The sequence below is a fragment of the Pseudonaja textilis genome, chromosome 4, assembly GCF_049901715.1.
Source record: "Pseudonaja textilis isolate UNSWEBS1 chromosome 4, rPseTex1.2, whole genome shotgun sequence".
NCBI lineage: Eukaryota > Metazoa > Chordata > Lepidosauria > Squamata > Elapidae > Pseudonaja > Pseudonaja textilis.
This window is the reverse complement of record NC_141993.1, coordinates 48,213,123-48,232,228: the sequence shown is the minus strand read 5'-3', so window position 1 is coordinate 48,232,228 and position 19,106 is coordinate 48,213,123. Positions and strand designations below refer to the sequence as shown.

Below are 19,106 nucleotides of genomic sequence, written 5' to 3'. Positions count from 1 at the left end.
ACAGTAAAACAGACATAAGAAGATTCAAGCATGCTGAATCTTTTGTGCAAATTCCTAGAACAAAGATATCCATAATGCAAACCAGTTCAAATACTGGTTTGAACTGTGGGCCAACTGTGGGGTGAGGATGGGGGTGGGGTGAAGGAGCCAATTAGTTATTTCCTGTGAGCCATACAACAATGGGGAAATCTAAATCTAACCACAGCAATACTTCTAAACTGTTTTATTTAAGTGAGAAAAAGCAGATCTGAAATTGCTAAACAAGTTGTAGACCAAGCCTTACCAATCTACCGCTGATCTTCCAGTCCTGAATAAAAGATTTCAATCTAGGTTTAGCCCATTCCATCTCAACACAATGCTTCCAGCCTCCTGCATCATGGAGATAAGCAGTCAGTTGCAGACTCCGACTTGAAGTTCAGCATGCCCCAGCTCACTACTGTGGTTTCTTCTTCCCAAGTATCAACCCTCCTGTCCCAATGACAAGGAAACACCCCATGCAAAACAACAAATGATAGGAAGGCCTCTGTTCAACGGGCCTCCCACATGTGCACCAGTTGGGCCGGTTCTGGAAAAAATTCAGCCTGCAAGGAAAGCACGCCCTTCTCTCACCGCATCGATCTGAAGAGCACCAAGTAACTGGTAATATCATCTCAGTGTAGGAATGACGTAGATGTCCTTTATGACCACAGCCAGCAACCAGCAGCGATTTTCCCCTGAGGAGAATTTGGAGCAGAGGAAAATTCTGTAGACTTGTTGCTTCCAGGAAGGCGCATTCTTCTACTTCAAGTTCTGAGCCTGGAATTTTTTTTTTTAAATAAAACAGAGATGCGGAAACAAGCCCTTTTGGCAGGCAAACACACTGCCAGATGGAGTGGGAGGAGATGGAACATTTCTGCACAAGTCCTAGCCCTTTGCCAGTAGGCCAGCAAGATTTAGAATCTTAGATCTCAATACCTCTACTAGCAAGTGCTAAACATCAAAAGCAGCTCCGTATGTTACCTGATACTTAGTGTAATATTTTCTTTCCCTCAAAATGGACATTCCCTCAAAGAAGAAATGCCACCTGACTCCTAAAAGCCTGAATCAATAAGAAAAGCAACCTTCACTGCCCTGGCAAAATAAAAATAAGGCACGTGCACCAGCAGTTGGTATGCACAACATGTAAAGATCAGTCGGGAGGTCCCATACTCTCTATCTAGGGCTTTGCCAAAAAAGGGGGAGAGTTTAATACAATTATCTCTTAACTGCAATGCTCTTCACTCTTAAAATAAAATTTAGGGCAACTCCGTGGAATCCATTCTCTGTGTGAAGATGATACTGTAGACCTGAAATATTTCTGTTACAAATATACAGGAAACAAGCAGAAATGTGAGTGCCACTAAAATTCAAAACAGCAGCAAACCTGCCCTCCAAGACCATAAAATTTGGTTTCTGCCAGCCAGAATAGCTACAGTAACCAGCCCAATTCAAATATTATCTATCTAGCACTTTTCTCATCATTCCTATTGTAACTTACAATACAAATACTAGACAAAGATCCTGTGAACTTGCCTCCTCTACTTTGACTCAGAAGAACCACAAACAGCTTAACTGCTCAGTTGTCATATTAAAAAAAGAAAGATATTACAGTAGACCATGTACTCTAGGAAGACCATGTATTCTAGAACAGGGGTCTCCAACCTTAGCAACTTTAAGATTTGTGGACTTGAACTCCCAGAATTCCTCAGCCAGCAAAGCTGGCAAGGAATTCTGGGAGTTGAAGTCCACAAGACTTAAAGTTGCCAAGGTTGGAGACCTCTGCTCTAGAAAACCTTCCACATAATCTCCTAGGTGAAGTGGTGAATAGTGCCTATTCAATAGCAAAGAAACATAAATTTTCTACCTTCTCAGAAGCATCAACTAAATTCATTATATAATCACATTTGCCAAATCTCAGCATGGAATGTTTCTTGGGTTAAATCTTCAGTATGGATTTGCCAAATTTTCCTAGGATATGTTTTATATCATTGTTTATCCCAAGCTGGTGTCCTCCAAATGTATAAATCTTTAGTATCCAAAGGCCAGGTTGGCTAGGAGTTCTGGGAACTGAACTCCCAACACATCTGGATGCCATCAGATTGAGGAATGCTATTTAAACGTTTAAGTAAAACTAAAAGCCTTGGAATCTGAACTCAGAGCTTCATATGCTTGCCAGCTGAAAATTGGGAAAAAATGTTCTTTATTGCTTTCTTTATTACAACCATTGTATAATTGTTAGCATCTCATCCTATACTACACCACAAAGTTAGATGCCAAAAAGCTTCTTAAACTTCTGCTTATATCTTTCTTATACAGGGACATTTTTATGCTGTACTGAAAGTGGCTTCTGAGGGTCCCTTAAGATGCCACTCTGATTTTTTCTATTCTATTTTTACATGATATGACGTGACATGACATGACATACCATCGATGCAAATGGCATTAAGTAACAGGAGACAGCCTCCCTGCAGAAAGGAACTTATAATCTAAAAGTCAACAAGACCTCAACAAAGGAACAGGAGAGACCCGGAGACAGCAAGAATCAAATGGATGGTGATGCCAGACGAATGGCTCCCACCGTTACCAATTGTACAGTAGTTTCATCATTTTCTCTTCCATAGACTTTTAGAAAAATGAAAAGGGATTAAAGCAGTGGTAGGAGAAAAGAGTTAAATGAGAAACAGTGTCATCAGGAGGCCTTTCATATGTTTACAAATGAAGGACAACAGTAGGGTTCTTGGGGCTCTATCAGCGTGGTTCTTTGCTTGCAGAGGAGACGTTTTATTACCTAACTAGGTAACATGTGCTACAACCATGTTTGGGTTATAGTTGACAAGCTTCCCCCGCCCCCCTTGAGTTCTCTGTACTTTATACTAAAAGTTGTATAAATATAATTCCTCTTCAAGCAACATTGGAGGGAATCCCTATCATGTCTGTTGTTGATTTCAACATCCTGGATGCTTTTAATACTTGGAATATTCTTCATTTTTTTCTTGCAGCATGAAGCCTTGCAAAGCATGCCTGGTTTACTATTAATAATTCCACTTAGCAGGGGAAAAGAATACTGCTAGGAAATAAGACTTGTCTTCTGAAGAGACAGCCCACTGGGCCTGGTTTGCACTTTTTAGACCACCACATTGGCAGTTAGATGTTCCTAAGTGCACGCATACACGCACGCACACAGACACACACACATTCAGTAAAAGCATTTTTCCTTATTTATAGACTATCTAGTTAAGCTTTTTCTTTGCCATATTGGATTTTGACGCTGAGGAATTTCTTTTTTCTTTTTATGAAGTTTTAAATAAATGAGCATCTACCTGCCAGCTGAGCTAATAAAACCCAGACATAGCTTCTACATCTTAGATGTTAAGCCAGAGAATGATAATAATTCTAGGTGGGGGCTGTTGATCTCTTCAAGGATAATGCAACATATGGAAATATATGATTGCCTTGAAGGTAGCAAACCTGGGAGGAAACCAATTATGACCAGAAAGGCTCACTCCAAAGTATGTAAAAAATATTGCTTACTTTGCATTCAACTCTTGCTCAACTGAAAAATTAGCATAAAGATACCAATTTCACCAAATTGGATTTAACACTTAAAATGAGCAACTGAGTAACATAACCTAAAATGTGATCAAAATATAAACTGAAAGCATACATGATGAAATACAAAAGACAAAGAGAATGTTGTTCCTCTGAAATGGAGTTGTCAAATTTTAACTGGAAGCAACAAAATTTAGCAAGACTACATGAATACTGAACTCTTAAGGATACAAACATATATATACTGTATGTTTATATCACATCTTAATTACTTGATCTGTATTTGATTTTGTAAGGAAAGCCAGGCTAGTTCATCTATTCATTAAGTAGTAGAGTAACCTTCCCTACTTCTGTTTCCTGATCTAACCATTACATTATCATTTGGATGGAGTTATATCATTGCTTATGTAATTCTTAATTTAGTATGAGAGTCTCAAAATAAATATGCAGCAAGCATTCTGACATTTGCACTTTTCCCTAATCCACAGCCTCTTTCATTTCATTATTCCATCAAGCATCATTTTTCATTCTTCCTCTTGTAAAATTCCACCTGCATACTTTTTCATAGAAGATGCAAAATTATTCTCCCTGGAGTTGTTCTATTTTCTTTCTGGTTTCCCTACCCACCCGCTTTCTTTTTTTCTCCATGCGCATCCATATTTCTTTTCCGCTGCAAAGATCCCTTTCCCACTGCAGAATATTTGAACCAGTGTCCCTCTGGCATTTATTTTCTCCATTTCTGAATGTAGCATTTTGCAATAGTTGAAATGTCCATAGGAATTTCAAGCAGTCCTAAACAGAGTAGATTATATAATCTATGTCTCAAAAAAAAAATGAGGAACAGGGAACAAGTCAATCTCATTATTTCCTACAAATGAGAAAACTCCAGACAGATACAAGCATGGCAGAAGAATATGTCTTTGAACTTACAACCAGGCAAAATGAACACCCCACCCCAAGGAAATAGATAACTGCCCGTTCTCAGTACATTACAGAAATTGTGCTAGGCTTTACATTACAGAAATGAGCTATGCTCATTAGATTTGGATCTAACCTTCTTCCATGAGAAAAATCACATGCTCTGTGTTTACTTCTCACTTCTCCTTATATCTTGACACCCCATTATTCGGTCAAAGTAAAATACACCGGAAAGCTCCCCCCTTGGCCAGATGGCATTTTAAATGAAAGAGTCTTGCATATTATTTATTTCCTTACATATAGTTCCATGATTTTTATGCTCTATTCAACTACTTACAATTTTTTAAATAAATAGCTCAATTTCTGATATTTGATTGAAATGAATGATAGAGAAACCTCAGCAAGATGTGTTGGTTTTGCCACAGCAGCTTTAACTCAGAGGCTAACATATAAAATAAGGAGTACAAATGATTCCCAGGGGATGTGTCCTTCCAGTAATCCATCCATTTTCAAGAGGAATGTGGCATGGTAATAGAAAGCAAAGGAAACTGCTTCATATTTAGTCAAATACAAACTTTAATACTATCAACATTGACGAGTACTGACTCTAAGCTTTCTAGCAGTGAATTTTTAGCTCTGTCTGGAATTGTTCAATAATTAACCTGCAACCTGTGTTCAGTGATGTCACAAGACCCCACTTCAATGAGATGTTAGTACAGTTACCATTCCATAGCTTTCATCAGATTTTGTCTTTCACAAAATTCCACAATAAACTTTGTCATCCTGCAGGCTTTTTTGCAATCAATCATCCAATTACAATGGAACCATATTAATCTTTGCATGAATCTTTCCAGGAAGCAGCCAAAAGATCTGCTGCTGTTAGTGACCAATCAGAAGGCATGGTGCCTGCCACTAGATTCTCTGGTGATCAAGGAATCACTAAGGAATCCAAATCTCGCCCTCGCTTAGATGGAAATGTTTCTCGGCTTTCATAAATCTAGTTTTCTACCACTCAGGAAAAGAATGTTTGTTCTCTCCCCTATATGGGCTGCAAAGATCCAAAAGCTGCTGGATCACCAAAGAGAAGTAGGAAAAAATGCACCATCTCATTCTTGCTCCACAAAAGCAGTTTAAAAAAAGAGTGCAGAAACAGGCCACAAAGTAAGCAAACTTACGTGACTGGACCCTCTAATCAGAGCCCAGGAAAGCAGTTGAGCCTGTTCCTGCCCAGCAGATGAAAGAGTTCGGTCTTGTCTGGCTCTGTCTGGAGTTTTATACAGACCACGTGCACGTTTGGGCTTGCATTAAAACAGCTACAGACTCAGAGGAAAACAAACTTCATTTAAAGGGGAAAGTAGCAACATTGTCCACAGTGTTATATGTATAAGTACAATGCCACAAGGTTCCTTTTAGCTAAAGACTTGAGACAATGTAAGCAGATAACTAGGAGCAGGAGCAGGACATCAAAAACAAAAATTCCAAGCCAAAGGAAGCCATTTTAAGCACTTCCTTTACAAAGGCAACAGCATCAAATAACTACAGTACTGAACGTTTCCTGAAACTTATTTGTGACAGTTTCATTACATATCTGAACAATTTATTTTCTAAAGAGATTTTTCCCAAAATGACTAGAAGCCCAGGATTCCATTATTCAGTTCAGTCTCAAAACTACCCATATAGCATGGGAACCAACATCATTCAAGTGGACACTTGTAAGTTTTCAGAATAAATCTGGTTATGATGCATTGACAAATCTTTAACTTTCTGGATAAAAAACCTAGGCACCATCAATTGTATTCCAATAAATAACGTAAGATGAAATTCAGGAAAAACCCAATTCTGTCCTGCTTAATTTTAATAGAAGGAGAGCAATGTGGCACTCACAGCAACGTACCTCTGTGTATATACTTTAGTACTAGACAATCTTCAAAATGGATATCTAAGCATATTACCAAACAGAGCACCAAAATAGCTGTCAGGGTTCCGACGGATGCCCTAATTAATTCATGAGCCATAATACCACACAGAGGCATTGCCAAAATTTGAGCCTGCTACATTGCTTTTGAAATACGAATGTTTCATGACTGGCCATGCCCACTATGGCAGCTATTTTATGAACATAAGCACTACCCGGTTCAAAATTCCAAATAGGTAGCTGGCAAACAGAGTGGTCAGCAAACGAAAATATTTAAATTTGAAATCAATTGTCTTTCTCTCACTGCCTCTCACTCTTTCCTTTGTCTCCCCCCCATTTTTTTTTCTTTTGCATACATAAATCTGCATAGCTTGTCCTACATGCACAAAAGTGGGTATATCTAATCAGATATTTGTAAAGCAATTTCTGCACTGGAGATCAGAAAAAAATGAAAAAATTATCTTATGGTGGAGGAGAGATAGCTGATTGGTGGATTACCAATTCTCTTTTGTCACATAATCCTTGCCACATTGACAGGATTAGAGCTATATCTAAAGTAAACCTTGCAGCCCCATTGCAATGCAGATAAAGGTACAGATCTGTCAAGGTCCTATTGGTTTTTAAAAAGTGTTATCTACAGACTGACCCCAACAATACAGTTTTCATGCTCAGAAGCTAGTAATTTTAAATGAATGTTACTTTTTGCCTTGCCACACACATTTCAGAAATGAACTCTGATTGTTTACCACCATGTGCCTCCAACCTCTGGCTTGTTTTGTTCATTGCTATCTCTGCCATCAAATATGTTACCTATTTTGGATAGAAGCTACTGATTGCACTCTACTCTGTTCTCATTCTTCATATTTTGTCAAGTTAAGTGCCATTGTTACAGACATCAGATCTATCTAATTTAAATATATCAAGATTGTGAAATCAGCAGTGGAAAAGCAGGATGAGATGGAGTGGAGTCTAGCTATGGTTTCCAACACATGCAGTTTTTAAATATAGCACTGCAAATTGCTAACCACAAATTTGGAAGGCTTTACTACAAGTTCATGGAGGATTCATCACACTGTAAACTAGCAGTTTCTTCCTTACCTTACCAAGAAGTTAAAAAATAAATTGAAAGACTTAGAAAGAAGCAGTTATGTGTCTACTAAAATTGAGTTCTTAAAAATGTGACTACTCACATTAACTAACAAAAGTTTAAGTGACTCTTAAAATCTTTTAGGGCAGATTAAGGCAGCATAATATCGAATGCCAAAATGTATCACAAATGACAGCCAGCAAGTCTAGGCTTCTTGTATCCCTTTGAGCAAAACTGGGATTTTTGAAGGAAAAGGCCCTTACATCCAAAACCCCGATACCCTCCCCCACATAAGGTAACTATTAGTTACAGACAATTTTCCCCAGGCACAGTAACCTAAGACACAAGCTCCAGTGATCTATTGCTGAGAATGGCAGGGCACATTGACTAACCACTGAACCACTTTAAAGCAAGGAAATTCCAACAAAAGCAGCAGAAACAGGCTGACCTAGATCCATTTAAGAAGGAGTGGAGGAATTGTTCCGGGACATGAAAAGGAGTTCGGCCTTGGCTTACCATACAGATGGTTCTTCCTATTTCTGCACTCAAATCAGCCATGCCGAAACTCTGGCCAACCACCTGGAAGCAAGCACACCATGCTGTTAGGCCTATCAGGGTCACCAGTCCTGCAGAGCAGTTCTTCTTTCTCCTGCTATTTCCTGAACTAAAATGACACGCTCTTTTTAGTTCAGTTATCTTTGTACTGTGCTATCTGTGCATCCCACAAAAACAGCATTTTCCTTAGGAGCTGTGACCACTTCTTCTTGCTTTCAGGGATTCTATTGAGATATAATTCCCCCACCCCCTGACAAAATATAATTTCATACCAAGTGAGAGACCAATATAGTACTTTCTGCAAACCCATGAAACAATAACACTATAGTACTAAGGCTTCATATTCAAAATAGGAAGACAAAATTAAAATACTGCATGTGTAGCTGTGGAATAGAAAAAAAATATACCAATGTACTACATGTCTGTTGTTCATATACAAGCCTGCCCTGATATAAGGATAGTCCCAATTAATCAATGTTTATTCTTTTCTATATAGACTCTTGGAAACTTGATGACTTTGGGCATGTTACTCTCTCTCTTTTAGCCCAAATCAACCTCACAGGGTGGTTGTTATAAGGAAAAATAGGAAGAGGAAATATTAGGTATATTTACTACCTTAACTTATTTGTAAAAACAAAACAAAATGGTATAAAAAATAAAACAAAGTATCTTAGTATACATATTTGAATCAATTTTCTACTGAGTTGCCTACAGGAGGAATTACAAAGTATGTGAAACTAGATCTATTTTCATTCACAGGTCTGATGCTAATGTGCTCTAAAGTAAACAGGAAGTTTCAATATAAGAAGAGCAAAATCCCATTTTGCCATTTTTTTTTCTTCCGTTCAGTCATGCTGATTGATTCCCAGAGACTGCCTGGACAAGTCCTTGCAGTTTTCTTGGCAAAATCTTTCAGAAGTAGTTTGCCATTGCCTCCTTCCTAGGGCTAGCAGAATGTGACAGGCTTTGTGCCCAAGATGGGATCAAACTCACAATCTCCCAATTTCTAGCCTGGTGCCTTAACTATTACACCAAACTGGCTCAACAAAATACATCCAATTGCCTCATTTTACATGACATTCCTCCCAATCCCTCCCCTCACTCTTCTGGAAGTTTACTTATTTACTTTTTTTTCTTTTTGAAAGATAGCTGGCAGAGAACACAAATAACTTTTAATATACAGCGTGAGGTTTATACCAAGTGACATTATTGTTCTGTTGATATCACGCACTGCAGAGGCTACAGTGTGTTTGGAGTTTTGTTTTCTTTTGTTTCTCAATCTTATCTGCAGATGCTCCAGACTAAACTTGGAATAGTTTACAGCCAAATTCCTCCCTGCTCTTGAGCTATGGCCCTTCTACTTTTTCACTACAGGAAGTCCCCAACTTACAACCAATCATTTAGCAACCCCTTTGAAGTTATAACACTTAAAAAAAAATGACTCACAGCCAGTCCCCACACTTAAAACCGCCATAGCATCTCCACAGTCACATGATCAAAATTTCAATGCTTTTGGAGACTAGCATGCATTTTCAGGATCCCTGAAATGTGATCACTATTTGTAACTTCCCCAAACAGCAAGCCAGTGGAGGAAACCAGATTCTCTTAATGATCATGTGTCTCACTTAACAATTGCAGTGATTTGCTTAACAATGGTGGCAAAAAAGGTCATAAAATTGGGCAGGACTCATTTAACAGCTGCCTGTCTTAGCAATGAGAATTCTGATCCCAACTCTGATTGTAAATTGAGGACTACCTACAATTCTTCAAAACAGTGTTTTGGGTCCTTCACCAAGCTCTGTATATTGAGGAGGTAAGGAGGGGGCTTTGATCATGAGGAACATTTTCCTGTGATCCAGGAATTTGTCCCTGATACTAATATTTGAGTGCCTTGCGATCCTGACTGATGAACCGTTGCTGTCTAGCAGGATCTCTCCCCAAGCTCGTGGAGTTGATTTCTGAGAGATTTTAACCCTCATGGGGATCAGTTTGCCTCAAGTGATTTTGGGCCTGAAATACATTAAATGGTCATACATAGTTTATTTCTGTCTCAGAGCTGATATTATAGGAGCTGGAGATAGAAGGGATTTCCATCACCCTGTTAGTATGGTCAGATCAGTCTGATCCAAATATAATTGGCAGCTGTTTATGACTTCCACAGGCTAGGGAAACCAATTTGAATGATCCAGCACAAACACCTAATGGATCTAAATGATTCCCAGAAAGCATTTGTCCCCATAACTGTCCCCTTCCCTCACATCAAAGATTACAAGTTGGTAAAATTATAAAAGAATTTTGCAAAGAACTATACCACACCAAAACTAGCAGGGCAAGCTGTTGTATATAAACAGGAAGCAAAGGCCACACTTACCACATTGATGTTGTTACCTAGTTGGGTAATGAAACGTCTGCAAACAAACAAGCTCAAAGAGCACTAAGCATTCCACAGCTGCACCCTGAGCTACACATGTTCTCTTCTATTAAAAATATTGAAGTCACATTTCAAAACACAACAGGTGCAAACAAAGAATCACTCTTGTTGAACTAGAGACATGTAACAGAAGCAGAAGTGGAGTAAACGATAGTGTTATTACACAAGGCAGTAAGAGACTGCAAAGACAGTCCCAAGGCTGTAAAAAGTATGTAAAAAGCTTCAAAATAGCCTGACATTAATTTCCCTGAAGTTCGTCACAGCGGCCAACTGCCTTGAAACAGAATAGAAGGTTATATGGTTTGATGGGTGCTTTTTCTCAGCCATTCGGTGGCTTTCACACAGAGAAAGCCTTGTTGTAACTCCATCATTCACTTCCCTTGGATAATCAGAACAACTATCCCAGTTTTTTTTTCCTTTGTTTTGTGGCAAGGAAAGAAGTGTCATACAAAATTAAGCAGGCAGTATAAAATCTCCATTTTGGCAGCCAGAGGGCAAAATGAAGAAGAAAAAAAGGCTTTAAGTTTTTGGTAAGATAGCAAGCAAGCACAGGATATACTGTTCACTCATTTAAAAAGATGACCTGATTCATGACATAAGGCAGCATAAAGATAATAAGGACAGAGGGTTTTTAATTTAGCAAATTGCTAGTCCTAAATGTAACACTGAGGTGAAGCATTTTCCATGTTGCTAAACGCATCATTTTTAAGGAGGATGTTTGCAAGTATATTTCCAGTGATTGCCTAAATGAAGCCTCTGTCAAATCAGTGCTGTGGAAAGCTGCTGAAGTAAAACTCCCATTATTCCCATTCCAGCATGGCCATAAGCCCCTCCCCCCTTTTTTTTCTGGGGATGACTGCTGTAATATTCCATACATTTGCTGAACAATAGCTTGGAGGAGGCTTTTTTACATACACACACAATTATCCACAGACCATCAAACAGAAATCACCCCCAGATCCCTCTCCAAGTCAGCCATCTGCCTTTCAGCAAATACAAATACTGTACAAGGAATATGAAGGATAAGAGGAAAAAAATACAGAAGAAAAGAGGGAAGGAAGCCTGTTTTACAAAATGTGGGTTTTCATTTTTTTAAAAAAAAATCTGCATTCTTCTCTCAATCAAATCTACTGTCCTTTGGACTAATTGTAAAGAGTTCCTAAGCTACAGGAGGAACAAAACACTTACCCTTTCAGCCAAACGAGAGAGCTGTTTTAAACTAATCAAATCAAGGACAGAATCATCAAAATAATTCCATTCAACCTGGAACACAAATCCCATGTTCAGAAATCCAGTGAATACAATCTTGTAATCTTTACTCAGAAATCTCTTTTTTGTCTTAGTTCTTGAAAGTGAACTATGCACCCTGTTTCTGACTTTCTCCTAAAACAGCAAGAAAAAAAAAACTTAGAAGCTCCAGCAAAACATCAATGCAACTCTTTTGCCTGTGGATCCTGTGATAAACCTAAAGTGTCATCTTAGCAGGATTTTGTAATAAGCTATCAATTCTATATTGCTCTACATTCCCTATCCAGTTGCCAAATGAAAGCTAAGTAGCATCATAATAAGCAAAATATAAATAACTCCTGCTCAAAATTCATCAACCTTTCCTTCTTTCTACCAGTGCAATTTAGATACCAAAATAATTTTTAGTTATTGGTATAAGATTTTTCTCTCTCTGCTATCAATCTTAACATTCTTCCACTCTATAATTACGTGCACTCTAAATCTGGCTGCTCCACTGTAGAATCTTCTACCCGGAAAGCTAGTTTGGGCACCCAAGTTAAAAGCACAAGCAATTAATTTTAAGAGCAGCCTAATGGAATGTGTTTTCTCTTCTGAAACATATCTGAGACTCCTTCCCTCTAGGCAACATTAAGATCCAAATTGTGCCTAGAAAATTGAGTTCTATCATCACTACTACATTTTGCATCTCATACCACATGCTTGGCAAGCAGGCAGGCAGGGAAGATGTACAAAACAGAATCAATTTGACCTTAATGGACAACCACCAAAGATTTTTGTCCTTGCAGGAAAAGGAGAGAGGCCACATTCTTCTAGAGTTAAAACTACTTGTAGTTTCAAGGCGAACTCTCTTGCTGTCCTCCACGCTGGCATTTCAAGTCCCCCTTCAACAAAACAAAACCCTTCTAGTCAGAATCATAGCCAAACATTCATCATCTGCAGTTAATCAGAGAACACCAGGGGAAGATTCCTGTTTCTTCACATTTCTTTTACGCAGACAACTAGGTTTGTGTATATCCAAGCTTCACAAGTTCTTCCCCTGTTTGCATGCAATTCACTTCTGGTTCTCTACAGCAGTTTCAAGGTAGAACATAAAGGCCACTGAAATCCATGACCATGAGTCCCACAACTTAGGATAGCCTAGCACAGGGATGTCAAACTCACATCGTCACGGTGGTGTCATGTGATGTAGCAGGGCTTTCTCCCCCTTTGCTAAACCAGGCGTGGGCATAACCAGCACGTGACACATCTGGCCAATGGGCCGGTAGCTTGACAGCCCTGGCCTAGCACAAAGCTTTTCAACAATGTGAAGACATGTGGACTTCAACTCCCAGAATTCCCCAGCCAGCATTCACTGGCCTAACAGACAGAATTGTGCACAAGAGATTATACACAGCACAAAATGCAGAAAAACTCCTGGATTTTTGCCAAGAAAAAGCTCACAAGTTTATTCTCTCTTCAGCTGAATCACACACAGTTTAGGAGCTTCTATTCCCTTACCTCTTTCCCACCCTTAAATTCCTACAGGCTTTCAAGTCTTAAGTATTATATTACAGAAATATCCAATCATACTCCAAATACTCAGAGGAAATCACTGAGCAGCTGCTGTCAGTCTAGAATCTGCCACTGGCTTCTAAACAGTTTCAGTTACAAGCTCTGAAGAAAAACATTACAATCCTCTGAAATGTTGCATATGGTATATTTGTTAACAAGACTGTATCCAATAAAAATGCCATCTTGGCCATTTCTTTTTTTTTCAGACTTTTGTTATATATAGAGCCAGGTTTGGAAAAACAAACAGAAATACAACTATCTTCACTTCCAAAAATCTAGGCACAAGAAATACCATTTTAAAAATTACTTTTTCAAGTACTTTGAATTTTGCCATTTTAGTTGTAAACTGGAAAAGTAAACTTTTTTTTTCAAAAGCTAGAGAACAAATGTAAACACATTCATTCCTTATGAGAATATGCTGAGGAGTTTTTTTCCATTAACACATTATGTGCTATCAAGCCAATGTAAACTCTTAACAACCATATAAATAAATTTCCTCCAGAATAATCTGTTCCCAGCTCAAGTCTTCCAGTGGTGCATTCATTGCCATTATAACTGAGTTCATCCATATTGCTGCCTCATCTTGTTGTCATCTTCTTTCCTTCCATCTTTCCTAGCGTTAGAACTTTTTCCAGAGAGACGGATCTTTGCATAACATGTTCATGTTATGATCATTTGAGCCTGGTTATTTGTACATCAAGTGACAACTCTGGATTGATTTGTTTGATGATCCATTTGTTAATTATCTTGGCAATCCATGCTATTCTCAGGAGTTTTCTCCCACAACAAATATTAAAAGCATCAATACCTTTCCTGTACTGCTTTTTCAAACTCCAACTTGTATTTCCCTAGAATATCATAGGAAAAAAACAATTGCCTGCACATTTCTGATCCTTGTAGATAGGAAAGAATCAGATGCTGTGATGTGTCACCAAGAACTTCAGACCAACTGCAGAATAGTTTTTGACTGCAGTTTCTTTACTATTGACAGTCAACCCTAAAAGGCAAAAGCTGTCCACAAATTCAGTATCTTCACTATCAACTCTCAGGCAATTTCTCTACTTGTTATTAATTTGGCCTTCTTTATATTTAAACTTTTTTTACTTATTGACTTTCATTACTAGAATTTTGCAAATCATTTGCAGTTCAGCTGGTGTCATCAACACATTGCATGTTATTAATGTTTCTTCCTTTAATTTTAAACCACATTCATCTTTTTCCAATCCAGCATAACTGAATACAGTATACAGTATATTCAATATATTAGCCAAATAAATAAGGAGAGAATATATAGCCTTGTCTTACTGCTTTGCCAACCTTGAGGCAGTCTGTGTTCTGTCCTGATCAGCTTCCCTTACATGACCTTTAACAGGAGGCTATGCTATTTCCATTTTTCACAGGTTGACATGATAGACATAGTCAAAGGCCTTTCTATAATCAATGAAACACTCACTGATTTTGCCTTTTTCAACTGTTCAGCATGCCTCAGCTTTTCAAATAAGGTATCTCTCTCATCTCTCTTTCCATGTAGGGCTTCATTCTACACTGAATGATCCTAAGCATTATTAGAATGTGAAATGAAAGATTTTGTTTGATAGTTTGTACACTCTGCAAAGCGTGCACAGCCTTGGTATTGGTATGTGGACTGACCTCTTCCAATCTGTGAAACACTGTGCCATTCTCCAGGTTTGCTGGCAGAGCTTGGTTAGGATCCTTACTGGTTCTTTTTCTGTTGTTTCCCATATTTCTTTATATTCCATGAATTCCTGTAGCCTCCCAATTTGGCAATGACTGGAATGTTGATCTAACTTCATCTTCTAGCACTGTATAGTCTTGCAAGTAGAGAATGTTGGGCATCAGCTTCTGAATTGCATAGAATGTCAGTATCTATCTTTCATCTTCTTTCAAATAACTACAAACTGGCATCCTATGGCATCCTTCAACAAACCAATTTGAAGTTGGAATCTCCTGAGTTTAGAAATATTTTGGAGGCCTTTTGTTTTTCCATGTATGTTCCTATCTTCAGTGTCTTTACATATATAATTTTAGTACTTTTTCTTAACTCTTCTAATTCCTCCTTGGAATTCTTTGTTCCCTCCTGAAATCCCTGTCTCTCTTGGCTTTGATTTCTCTTTTTGACAATTGTTCAAATATCCAGTTTCCTTTGTTTCTTAGTTTTTGACAGTTTCCTTCTACAGTACATATATCTTTAACAATGTGTTTGATTTCATTACATTGTTTCTCTGCCTCTGTATCAGTGAAATCCAGGAGTTCAGAATGATTCCTGATCTTCTTGAAAATGATGGTGATTGAAGTTCATATCCAAATTAGCTGGCTTTCTTCTTTTGCTTTAACTCAGTGTGGAATTTGCACATGAACAATTTATCTCTTCCACAGTATGTCCCTGCCTATGGCTTTGCTATCATAACTGGTCTCTTTTCTCTTTGTGCCAAAAATATAGTCAATTTGATTTCTATATATTTCATGGGGCATTGCACAGTCATTTTAGCTATTGGAAGACTATGTCAGCAATGAAGAAATCTTTAGGTGGAAAAAAATTGATCATCTTCTCCTGCTATGTTTTCTTCCTTTATATTTTCCAACCACAAACAGCATATCTTGCTTGCCTATTCTATCCATTTCAGACTGAATTTGACCATAAATCTCCTAAAACTTCCCTACTGCATCATCTGTTGGCTCATAAACTTGGGTAGGTGTCACATCACAGAGTTGCCCATAGTGTCTATTTTATATTACTTAGTCATTGAGTGCAGTGTACCAAGTATTGTCCTTGCTGTATTCTTCCTGATTATGAATCAATTCCTTCTTTGTTTTTCATGTCCTGAATAATAAATAATAACTCTTCTGACTGAACATGTCCAATTCTGGATAATTTCAGTTTGGTGATGCCTCAGATATCAAGTGAATGGTTCATTTTATCTTTAACTGTGTTGAATTTTCCCATGTTCATGGGTCTTATGTTCCATCACCTACTGTAACTCTGTCTTTGCAACTTTGGATTATTTTCCTGCATGGCAACTATACTTCCCAAAAGCTTTAATCTTACTATGTCATAAATATAATTAGTACTCTGCGATATTCCCTGATCTTTCTCAGTAGCCTATCAGTGCCATCCAATCTAAAGGGCTATCATCCAGCACTATACCATCAATCATGTTATATTGGCTACCCATTGTTTTTTGTAAACCACAGGAATAGTTTATTATTGCCTTCTCCAGCACAGTATGAAATTATGCTTTTGCCGCTGTCACTAAAATGATTATCTGCCTCCAGCATTTTCATATAAGTGTCTGGCTGCTTTAGCCAGGCAGTTGAGATGACCTTCACATCTAAGGTGACTCTGCCGGGATTGTGTACTTTTAGCATGTACTTCTAATGTTCTTCCTTCATCTAATCCATGGAGCCCCTACCCCACCTGAGCCAGCAGAGTAGAACTTAGTGGGCTTAGAAACCATACATACAACCAATAAAACTCTGTTTTAAAGTTGTAGTCCCATATGTATTTATTTGGGATAAAATAAAGCCCAATTAGGAGAAATTACTGTTGAATAAACAAGTATAGAACTAGAAATAATAATGAACAGTTTGACTCCATTTTATAGATGAGAAACCTCTACTTCAAATTACATACTCTGCTCTCAAATAAATGAAAAAAAAAATCCCACTTATTCTCAATTACATTTTTCACTGTTAACTGCATCCTTGGTTGAAAACTGATACCCAGAAAGTATGGACTGAGTGCCCCAAACAGAGATATCTTAAACAGGGGCCTAGTGCTAATTCAGACAGCATAAGACTAACCAGAAACGTTGGCAAAAAAAAAAGCAGAAATAGATGTATTATAGCACAAGGGGGGCGGAATCTAGACTTTCATTTGATCAGAAGTATTGCTCTGTATTTGATTTCAAGACAGCCAATTTTTTCTTAAGTGGCTGTGAGGCAGGGGAAAAAAATATTTTGAAAGGAAAAGGAAAGATTGCAGGAGAAGCAGAGAACTCTATGTATTCAAAAGAAGCTTCACAGAAAAACTTGTGCTAGAGGAATCCTTAGATGTGGAAGAGCAGGCTCTACTACAACACCAAATATCTTCTTCATCTGCCAGGCAAACCTTCTTAAAGTGGCAGTAATATCAGATTCAGACAATTATCAATCAGATCCTTGAGCCCCAAGGCTCATTCCTGTCCTTTCAGATCCCCTCGCACAGACCCAATATATATTAGCTTTTCCATTTGCCTGCTTTTCTGGCCACTGTCCATCCTCACATCTCATCCTGCCTAGTCTTTCAGTTTTTTTTTCTGAATCCCTAACAACTCCACCAAGTTGAGTATGCACTGCAAGCTCTGTCTCTCTCCAGAACCACAGACTTCTGCAACACAGCCTTTTCCTACAGTAAGTACTGTATCTCATATCCTCTACAGCAGCTTTCCCTAACTTGGCCTCTTCCAGATGTGCTTAAACTCCAACTCTTAGGAGTTTTGGCCTAACATATCTGCAGAGTGCCCAGGAGACATTCAGTCCCTAAATGTGAGTTATTTCTCCACTTCGTTATTTAGGTATTTATTGGCTATGTTATACTCAATTCCGCCTTCATTCCCGGATGTTCAACAAACAGTTCTAAAGTACAAGATAAAGCACAATAAAACTAACCTAAACACAAACGTGAAACTGGAAAATTGTATCAGTTTCCCCACTGACCTCCACGTATAAATATACATACTTAAGATGCAGGGCACCACACATTCAGGACATATGGCTTCTCGCTTGGCTTCCTACTTCTGTTGGAAACAGCCTTTGGTGCATTCACACAAGATGTTTGAAGGAATCACAACTTAGTCAAGTCAGTATTGTAAGTTCACACGACATGCTAAACTACAGATAACCAACCACAAGCGGTGAAGTTCCTTTAACACGCTTAGCTAGAAAGTGGTTGGCTAATGTACTCTAAATGTTCGAACCCAGCAAATACAAAATACAAATACAAAAACAACTCTTGCACTCTCTCTTCCGCAGATACCACCGAGGTCCTGCCTTCAACAACCACAACCCTTTTTTTCTTCGTTTTCGGACCCACCTTCCTTCCATTCAGGCAGCTGCTCACTCACCCTCGCGAATATGAGCGTCAGGACAGGCGATTCCAGTCTCCGGCTCTCGTCGCCCACCCTATTCGACTGCCGCCCCAACTTCTCTCCATGTTCCGCTTCAGATTCAGGCTCCGCCCGGCTGCCACCCCCTAAAGCCTCCCCAGAAAGGCAGCCAGTCGAGCGAACGGACAGAGGCAAAGGGCCGGGTTCGGGGGACTCTCGACAGCCGGCGACCGGCCTCGGAAGAGCCAAAGTTGAGGGAAGGAGGGGACATTTAATGACGGCGCTGAGAAGGCGCTGGAAGTCATGAGTGGGGAAATGGGCTTACATAAACAAGACGCAGTACAATAAGGATCCTTATTCAACGTTCACTTTCTTTCTCTCTTAATATCCCGACTGGCTATGAACAATTAAGGAACATTCAAAAGTTGGCCCGTTGTCCGTTGCTTTAATAATGAACCAAAATGGTCCGCATGATTTCTGTAAGTGTGATACATTTTTTAAAAACAACAAACTAAAGCACTCTCCTTAACGACCATTATATCAAATGCCAAAGCACCAGAAACAAAAATTCTACAATAATAATAAGAAATCAGTAAAATATGAATGGCACAAATGCCTAACCCAAATTAAAATTCTTAATATATTAACCCACCGTACATATTCTAATAAACAGATATTGAACGTCCATTGCATTCAAGAGGCTGCTCATCTTGATCAGCGGTTACAGGT

The 19,106-nt window shown here is 38.6% G+C and overlaps 1 protein-coding gene across 8 annotated transcripts in view; it reads right to left on the bottom strand.

The window, feature by feature from the left end:
• The window catches only part of LZTS2 (leucine zipper tumor suppressor 2), a 67,754-nt gene extending 49,212 nt beyond the window's left edge, over nucleotides 1–18,542 (bottom strand). Inside the window, exons 1-2 of one of the 8 annotated variants that reach the window (XM_087932828.1) lie at nucleotides 18,396–18,515; nucleotides 8,004–8,066 (exon numbers count right to left, since the gene is read on the bottom strand). The gene's annotated coding sequence lies outside the window, so the exon portion shown is untranslated. Of the gene's footprint in view, nucleotides 1–283; nucleotides 785–5,660; nucleotides 5,752–8,003; nucleotides 8,067–17,988; nucleotides 18,013–18,364 lie in introns of those variants that run through there. The other 7 variants (XM_087932827.1, XM_026704669.2, XM_087932826.1 and 4 more) reach the window with 7 other exon arrangements.
• Between the last annotated feature and the right edge of the window lie 564 nt (nucleotides 18,543–19,106).